The sequence below is a fragment of the Hyposmocoma kahamanoa genome, unplaced genomic scaffold (assembly GCF_003589595.1).
Source record: "Hyposmocoma kahamanoa isolate Upper Pololo Valley unplaced genomic scaffold, ASM358959v1 84, whole genome shotgun sequence".
Classification (NCBI taxonomy): Eukaryota; Metazoa; Arthropoda; class Insecta; order Lepidoptera; family Cosmopterigidae; genus Hyposmocoma; species Hyposmocoma kahamanoa.
The window spans coordinates 4,452,024-4,462,581 of NW_020654229.1; positions in this window are offsets into that span (position 1 = coordinate 4,452,024).

Sequence of the window (10,558 nt, forward strand, 5' to 3'; positions counted from 1 at the left end):
ACAAAGGTGTGAGGCGCACTGCCACTGCGCCCGTCACCCTGAGACATAAGTTGACAATCCGATGTGCTACCTGTAATTTCACCAGCGCCCTTCAAAACAGGAACGCGGTAATGCTCACATTACGGCTTGGTGGCAGTTCTTCGCTGGACGAACGCAAGCTGTTCTGAGTTTTATCAGCTTACAGCTTGAAGAGTGTACTAAACTTTCTCTTCACTCCGAGAGGTACCTTTTACAGCTACCAGCCGCTGACTAAAGAAGAAGAGTTCTAAACCGAAATGTGTTTCTTTTGCTCGGTTATCCCCTTTGTTTATATTTTGGACATCTTATTAATAGTACCGTCTCTATCCTGTTGATATGATTGTCATAAATAGGTGACCATAATATGCTGTGTAGTACTCTAGTATACTTCTCACAGGATCCACATGCAGAACTTCGTGTTCCCGTGTTCATACTTCGTGTTTGCTTGAAAGGTTTTGTTTGTAACTCGATATAAGAAACCCATAGTCCACATTGCATTTAAAATCATTTAATCTTAGTGTACTCTAAAGGAAAGCTTCGAGTCAAACCAAATGCTTAGATCACGTACTACATTCACACGTTCCAACTAAACTCCACGTATCATATACGACGACGGTATGCAATTCTTCTTTTTCGTAAATGTGATGAATTGGCAGTTGGCTACGTTGAGTAACATTGTTTTCCACACCATCGAGTCAAAGTATGAATATCAGATTGCAGTGCGACGCAATCATCGGTAGAACGTATTGTACGAGAATTTTTTATGTCGTCTGCAAAGGATAGGCACTCACCCTTGAATTGGTTCAGAAGGTCATTTATAAACATCGGGAAAAGTAAAGGACCGAGGTTGGATCCCTGCGGAACGCCGGAAACCGCAACAAACGTAGTTGGCTCAAAACCATAAACAGTTACAAGTTGAGTACGATTTTGCAGATATGAATGATGCACCTCAGAAGCGAACCGTGAATTCCTAAGCGCTCAGCTTTAATACAAAGTATAGCATGATCAACGCGATCAAATGCTTTCACGAAATCTGTGTAAACTGAATCTACCTGTCCAGATTGATCGAATGAATGAATAACCAACTCGAGTAATACATGTAACTTAAAAGATTAGTAGCGGCAGATCGAAATTTTACAAATCCATATTGTTGGGGACTGAACGGTGTCTTCAGTTGTGAGCAAATGTGATCATATACACCAGGCTTTAAAAAAATCTTATTTTAAATCTAATTTTATTAGATTTAATATGATATAATTATTTGTAAATCTAATTTAACGAATTCGTTTGGATATGATTTTTAGTATCGCTATATATTTATTTATTTATTAAAACACATCCAACATAGTACATTATTTTTACTTAGAGCCTGATTATTACCACACTATGAAATTAAAAACAAATCGCGTAGCCTTGTCCGTATGGAAATCAATATTTTAGGGCTACGTTAGACTTTAAAATGCTTGACTATTGCATAAAACATCGAAGTGACAGTGATTGAAATGTATGTACATACATACTGCGATTAGTAGGTTATACTTTTTGTCAAAAGACTAAATCGCCTACATTTGTTTTTTCACTCGCTGAGGGGACCTGTAAGGGGAATGTCATCGCGCGGCCGCCGAGCGAAGCCCGCGTTGCGTCAACTGTCATGGCAAAATACGCTCTATTTATTTAGCTTCACGGGCGAGTCTGGCTAGAATGTGGTCTACCCGCGCGGTTGTATTATTCAGAGGAATTTAAATGTTGTTGCCTAGTAAATATAATTCAGATTCGCCAATAATGTACACGAAGGCGTGGCAACAGGGCCGCACGAAAACTTTCTCCTCGTGTAACTGGACGCTAAAGGGCCGGAAACGTTACATAGTTAAACACTTTATTCACTGTTATGACCAGTGATAGGAATTGAGGGAGTGAATTTAGCAAAACTAAAAAAGAATAAGGGCAGGTTGTAGCATTTGTAAAAGGGGGACATTCCCTTCTACAAATGCTACACCTACAACCTGCCCACAACAAGTACGCAACCATTTAAAACTTTACTGAAAGTGGCAACACTTCAAACGTCAATTTACTCCGTTTTTGAAAAAAATAACAGTATACAATTATTTAAAGCTACACATCACTAGTCAACCATGGTAGCTGTAAGGGTGCCTCTCTGAGTGAACAAATAAATTTCTCACAGATGACGCTACGATAAAGAAGTCATTAAAAACCTAAAACAAATATCTGTAACAAACACATAGAAAAGTTCATAAAGTCTGCTGGTTCGTTCTGTGGCTTAATTGGCAGAGCATTAAAGTGCTTTTCCACCGGCGAGGAGAGACGAGACGACGCGATGCGAGAATTGAAATCTCGTCGACCTATTTCCACCAAAAATTGCCATTGGGAGCACGCGCGGTCTCGCGCAGGCACTCGCGAGCTTGCGCTATAGTTATGAATAGTGAAGATACGCGGCTAAAGTACCGTGTCCCGCAAATTCTTATTATTAAATATTTTAACGGAAGAAGAAGAACGGAAGAAGAAGAACTTTACCGTTCTAGCTTAGACCGTCAAATTATCTTCTCATATTCCTCATCATCGGCAGTATTCGATTTGAATAAAATCTTCAAGTTCTGCTTGACCTTTTTCGCCATCTGCCCTCTGATACGCTTTGCGGCCTTAGTCAAGAACTGATCTGAAAATTTCGTCATAATATCCATTACGTCACTTCTTAACCCCGCTACCCATTCTCTTACAACACTGATGCTTTCGTTCCATTCCTTGATTGTGTCCACAGTTGCCGGTAAATTTTCGTCAATAGCGTCTACCAAATCCAAAAACGCCACTGACTTATTCATTGCACTGCCATATGCATCTGGCATAACCAGTAACGGTCTGTTCTTTGACACTAACATATTCTTAAATGTAGTCAGCAAAGGTCTTAATTCCTTCCCTTCTATTTGATCTATCCAATCCATGGTCTGCGCTATTTGTTTTTTTAATTTCTTGTCACCAAAATGGCTATAGTCAGCCTCTTTGAATATTTCTGTGAAACAGTCGACAGCTAATTTTATTTTACTGTCGTCACATGAAATTATTTCAGTCAAGAATTCTGCAGCGTATAAACTAAATCTGTCCTTAGCTCGACATACTCCGAATTTTTCGCATGCATTGAGGTAATCTTGCTTCTCCTCGTTCACTAACTCTCCTTCCAGAACACCTATTGTGCCAAACCTTAAACCTCCTCTTTTTTGCATGTCTTGTAATAGATAATTAACCAACCTTCTCATTATACCATTTGAAGTATCTATTATGTTTAAAATGACCTTCTGTGTCCCTGATCTTGTTAAAATTTTCTGACCCTGAGTTTCGTTCAAAAATTCATCAAACTTTTCATCGTAACTTCGTGATATGAAATCAATTTTGTTTTTGGATCTTACATCTTCGATTTTGTTTTTCATTTCAAGGAAAAACCTTTTAGAATTTTGTTTTGTATCCTTTATGAAGTCTTGTACCATTATATCTTCTTTTACTAAATGTGGAGTTTGGTAAAGACCCTTTATATATTTTTCAGTATACTTTTTTGGTTTTACAGTTGTCGTAGTAGTTGTAGTAGTAGTTTTTTTTTTTATTATGCTTATTATTGATGATTCTGTTGGTTCTTCTGAATCGAAAACTGTATTTGCCGTCGGATTTTTACGGTTGTGATGTTTAACGTCGTCATTTTCGGTAGTAGAGTGCATTTTTCTTTTCTTTTTGTTTTTTTTACCAACCTGGTGCCTTGTTAATCGGGTAGTTACCTCTTCGCTACTGCTGCTAACACTCGCCTCTTGCCTCAAACTCATGTCCTTGACACTTTTAGAAGGAGTGAACTGTTTCTCGACTCGTTTATTCATTTTCTCACCATTCCTTACGTCCAATTCACTATTCTCGACGACTGGTGGTTCAACATTGTACTCAATAGCCCAATTTGGTCCAAGGTCTATGACGCCGTCGACTTTTACTCTTATCGTGTTTACGTACAGTGGGCGATCTGAAATTGAAATTTAATAAACAATAGGTAGATGGCTGTGTGCTTGTCATAGCGAAATTAAGCCACTCGCAGCGCTCTTTTTTTATAATACTAAGTGACGGGACCAACAAGTCGTGTGGCTGATGGAAAGGAACACGCCTGTCTCTAACAGTAGCGATGCCACTCAGAGCTTTAAATCGCAAAGATCTGAGGGGCACTGCCACTGCGCCCGTCCCCAGAAAAATAAGTTGACAAGTCCCATGGGCCTGTAATTTCACCATAAATTATAAAAGTAATGGCGCGGATAAACGTTGGATAAAAATTGGCAATTGAGTGCTTTTACCAGGGATCCATTTTATTAATCGAAGAAACAATATGTCGTCAAGAAATTTACCAAATACGTAGTTTAAGGCAATCATAAAAGCAAAAACGTTATTACAGCGTAAAAAACGCATAAGTTATGATTGACGGAAGTTGCATACGTAATTTCCATTGAGTAGGTACTATCCCCTAGATTCGCATTTAACCATTATCTTCGACTGCACTAGGTAGATACCTAAGTAGCCATCACAGAATTAACATAATATGGCTTATTGAAATAAAAAGCAAACTTACTAATTAAGGCGAAAACAAACAGCAACTTATACATAGTAACATTGAGAAAGTTTGTGAGTTTATAACTATAAATTGGATCTGTGTAAAGAGCTGTAATCGCTAGAGGAAATGTATTTGAAATGTAACAACGATCAGGGCCGTTTCAAGTTACGTGATCTTGATATGAGTACGTAATAGTTACTGTTTTTTTATATTTCACGGTTATTATCTAATAATGCAAGCCAGTCTCATCTAATGGCAGGTATACTACAGGGACTTGTCAACTTACGCCTCAGGGTGACGGGCGCAGTGGCAATGCCCCTCAGGATCTTTGCGATTTAAAACACTGCAACTGTTATGGACAGGCGTGTAGCTTACCATCGGTGGCACGACTTGTTCGTCCCGGCAGTTGATATTATTAAAAAAAATACTAGTATTAACTGACGAAGTAATTCACCAAATTTTGAGTAAGTTGTTCGTGTAAATAATAATTACTGTAGCGCTGCAGCCGCGCCACTACCACTACTAAGTGCACACTGATGAGCAGCATCCCTTTCAGAAACATGCAACTGAGTAGGTATGTTGTTTTCTGTACACATAGCTTGTGTCATTGTTGTTTTGTGTTCTGTCCGACTAAGAAATAGTATAGATAAGTGTAAGCTATTTGTTACGTTACACCTAAGAGATATAAAGAGCGGGGTCTCCTGGTCTTCTTATGCTTAAAAGGAGACTTCGGCTATTAAACTGAACACTAGTCAGTTGTAACAAACTATTTTTGATTTATTTTTTGATCCCTTACAATACGGAGAACGTCCGCCAGCGTACCACTGAGATCGCTTAAAAGCGGCATCCGCCGATATACCACCAGTTGCTCAGATTTGCTTCCATTCTCCGACGCATTCAGGCAGATTGCGGCGCACACCGGTGTATTCAAATTCAAAATAATCTTTATTTCATAGGTAAGCATTATTACACTTGAAATCATCACAATATTAAACTCTACCGCTCATTCGTAAGGCAGATTCCCCTGAGAAGAATGAGCAAGAAACTCTAGGGGTTGCTCTTTGTAAATAACATTTACAATATTTTTTTTTATTTGAAACATGAGAGTTCGGTAACTACCTCCATGAGCTAAACGGGTTACTACCACGGATTTTTGTCATCCAAGTACGCAGAAGTTGTATAATAACCTTTAGTATAAAATTTTTGTTTCACTATAGTTTTAAACCTCGTGTAAGGCAAATTTTGTATATCAACCGGAATCTTGTTATAGAAGCGTATACATTGCCCCGTAAAGGCTATTTCTAGTTGAAAGTTCTATTTATATATATATTTCTGTTCTATTTCTAGTTGAAATAGAACAGAATTATTTATTTCGGACTATGATCCATAGTAATGTTAGTAATTACTGTATTACTAACATTACTATGGATCATGGTCCGAAATTTATCGAGTTCTTAGGTTTTCGCGATTGTTACACATAGGAAATGAAACTATTTTTCCGGATTTAAATCGCGTATATTTGTTTTTTCAAATAAACCGACGTTTCGGGCCCTTTACAGATCCCATGGTCACGGTTGACTGAGGTGGTACAGTCTTCAACCAGTTATGTCTAATATTGATTGATGCAAACCACCCTATTTTTTCACTATAGTTACAATAGTTATTAATTAAATACTTTATTTTTAATTTTATATAGAAACATTTCAATTTACGCTACATTAAGTTTTACAAATTATCTTATTGAATGAATTTTTAAGTTCAATTTACTATTAATTAAAAATAGAATAAACTAACATATTACATTTACATTACATATGAATTAGTACTGCAGTCTTGTCTGTTTGGGATTTTTTATTAGAGGAATTACTGGATCCGAAACTGGTGGTACGGGGAAACCATCTTCCCTGTTAAAATTAGGATGTTTTTTAATTTCAATGGCCTCTCGCAGCATCCTGGGTAGATAACGGACTTCTTTTGCAAGGACCTGGGGTTTGTCAAACTTCATTGAATGTGTAGGTTTATCCATGACATGCTCGCAGACTGCAGACTTCTATACGCGACGGTGTTTGACATCAGCTATATGTTCTTTGACGCGGGTACAAATACTTCGCTTTGTTTGTCCAATATAAGAGAGACCGAACTCACAGTCAAGCTTGTAAACTCCTGCATCCTGTAAGGGGATGTTAAATTTCACGGGTCTCAGGAACTGAGAAATCTTCCTCAGGGGCTTGAAATAGGTCTTGATAGATGCACGCCTGAGGACTCTTCCGATCTTGTCTGTAACACCTCTCACGTAAGGTAAGATGGCAGGTCCTCGCTCGACTGTTGGTGGTTTCACGCGGGGCCTGCGGCATTGGCAGGTCCTTGCAAAAGAAGTCTGTTATCTAACCAGAATGCTGCGAGAGGCCATTGAAATTAAAAAACATCCTAATTTCAACAGGGAAGATGGTTTATCCGTACCACCAGTTTGGGATCTAATATTTCCTCTAATGAAAAGTCCCAAACAGACATAAGACTGCAGTACTAATTAATATGTTTTAGTTTATTCTAATTTCTATTATTAATTAATAATAAATTGAACTTAATAAAAATTCATTCAATAAAATAATTTGTAAAACTTAATGTAGCGTAAATTGGAATGTTTTCTTTGTAAAATTAAAAATTAGGTATGTAATTAATAACTATTGTAACTATAGTGAAAAAATAGGGTGATTTGCATCAAAATTAGACATAAATGGTTGAAGACTGTACCACCTCAGTCAACCGTGACCATGGGACCTGTAAAGGGCCCGAAGCGTCGGTTTGTTTGAAAAAACAAATATACGCGATTTAAATCCGGAAAAATAGTTTCATTTCCTAACACAGTAAATTCTTCTTACGTGCTGTGGTTAGTACAATACAAATTACTTAATTCTAGAGAAATGCCAGCCCTACGCACGTGTAGTTGCACCCAATGTAGTTGGTAGTGGCAGTCCAGCCTGTTGGCAACAACGGCTAGGATGCCATTAGCCCTGCCGTGCACACGCGTAAAGAGTGAGGCAGCCTCAAGCCTGCGCATAATGGCATGACAGCCATCTGTGTGCGCCTCCGTGAACATGCCACTTGCACTAAAGTGTTGCGGCAGCCCCATTAGCATCCTAAAAGCGTTGTTATATTGCACCCTTAATGTATTCAGGATTCTCTGACATGCTTCACCCACAGGCCAAATGTGTAAAAGTTTTCGCAATATGTTTAAATAATGAGATCTTTACATCTTTGGTGCAACAAGCATACCTGCGGGCGAGCATATTACATCTAACAAACAGGGCCCTTCTCTCCCTCTCCAAGTCGGCACTATCACGCAAGTTATCGGTTACCCAGTGACCCAGGTACTTAAATACCATAAAATTTACATTGATAATGAAACTAACAAACAAACAATAAAACTAAAGAAAAATGTAATGGAGACTACAATAAATTATTTAAAATTTGTAAAATCCTATCTGTTAGCTTAAAACATAAATATCTGGTTGTAGCTCTATTTTGTATCCTATTATCAATAACTGTAACACAAACTCAATGACCTCTGTTAAATTTGTAGTACCAAAAGTTAATAATTATTGCACTTAGATGGCATCACTGAGCCTGTGTGTGAGGAGCTGGTCGTCATCCGAGGTAGTTACTCGTCGTTTCGTCTGGATGTGCCTGCAGACAGACTAAGGACTGCCAGAAATATTAAAAACTGGCCTGAGGGAGTATCAGTGCGTCCGTTTAATGTTGTGCAGCCAAAAAACTTATCAACGAAATGTGTGACTTCACGTTTAAAGTAGGCACTAAATGTGTAATTATTCACCAAAATAACGGTCTATGTGTGGCAAACCTTCACTGTTAACATGGTGCAAGAAAGGTGAAAAGATTGAACAGGTGAGATTGTGTGGGTATACACTGGCAGATTGTTACTGCGGGACCACTCCGTTCAATATCACTTTGAATGAGATTACCTATTATTTATATATAATTGATTATAATTTCGCTATACAGGACTGGAAAGGGCAATATTGACATTTATTTAGAAAAATTGGAATTAGTTTCTTCTAGTTGGTGATCAAAATGTGCATTATTTATCTGACAATAGTTTGAGACGGCGGGTCGACGACGTACTAAGTAGTTATGGGTGCTTTAATGTAGTTTCTTTTCCCACTCGCGTGACTGCTGACTGCGCGTCATCCATCGATTGCGGTATAACAAACCACGCTCGTGAATGCCTTACCGTATCACCGGTGGATACTGCTATTAGCGACCACAACGCACAGCGATATGAATTTGCAATTGAACACAGAGGAAAGGAAAACACAACAAATCAGCAACTGATCGAACGTCGTTGTTTTACAAACGAATCTATCTATTTATTTTATTGTGACATTTGTAACTATGATTTTAATTTTATTTATGACAACACTATAGATATTAACCATTGACTTTTTTCAGTCAATGATATTAACAGTAAATTTGATAAATTATTTAACATTTTGACATATTACATTTACATACATTTTAAGGTTAAAACATTTAAATTTCGGTATAATGTGACAACTACGCCATGGGTAAATGACGAGTTATTGAAATATACACGTAAACGCAGGGATTTACATGAGATCAGGCGTCAGTATCCAAATAACCCAGTAATATCAGAATGTATCATGACATATTATAATCTTATTAAATCTAAAACGTTACGTGCCCGGCAAACCTACATTGAAAAGTGGTTGGTAGAAAGCAAAAATCAATCCAAGGAAATATGGAATGTAGTCATTGACGAAATAGGCATAAAAACCAGTTCATCAAACATCAGCCTCAAAGATTTATCGTCTCAAATTGGTATGCCAATAAATACGGTTCCAGACACATTTAATTCACACTTTCTAAGTGTAGCCTCCAAATATATAATTGAAAGTGATTTGTCTATGTGTAGGCAATACATCTGCAAACATCTGCACAATACAGATGTGCCGACTTTCTCTCCACCGACCATCACACGTAGCCTTATAGATAAAGTTGTTACAGTCGATGTTAAAAACCCGTTCAACTGTTGACAAATATGACATATCACTAAATGTATTGTTATACATATGGCCATTTATCTCAGACATTTTAGTAGTCTTATTTAATATTATCTTTGACACCGGTGTGTACCCGAATGTGCTTAAGAGTACCAGAGTGTGTCCTGTCTTCAAGGGGAAGGATGACAAGTGTGATGTGAACAATTACAAACCAGTATCGATTCTTCCTACTACATCTAAAATTCTGGAATATATCCTATCTTCCCACATAATGGGCCACCTTGAGGACCATGAATTGCTGACGGATAAGCAATTTGCATATCGATAGAAGATGTCTACAATTACCGCGGCACATAAAATATTTGACTGCTTAGTTCCCGGTCTGGATGAAAAGTATAAAATGGCGGGCATATTTTGTGACTTGTCCAAGGCCTTTGATGTGATTAATCATGAACTGTTGTTGGATAAGTTACATCATTATGGAATACAGGGTAAGAGCCACAAACTTCTCACCTCGTTCGTATCGGATCGGAAGCAAGTGGTAAAATTATCCTCGAACGGTAAAAGACTGGTGTCCATTGCTGGTAGTGTGAACTTAGGAATTCCTCAAGGAGACGCCTTAGGAAACACGCTATTTCTATTATATATAAATGACCTTCCCAGTGCCATCACAGCCGGCTTCTCCGTACTGTTTGCAGATGACACAACGGTTCTAGTTAGCGCGCGCACGTACGAACATCTGGGAGAGAGAAACGATGAAGGGTGTGAGCAGCTCCAGAGGTGGTTTTCATCGAATGGGTTGCTGCTGAATATCACTAAATACAACATCATGGTTTTCTCGGGTCAAGGTGTCACAGTTCCTCCGTGTGTAGCAAGCAATCCGATGCCGATATGCAATGAGAGTAGGTTCCTT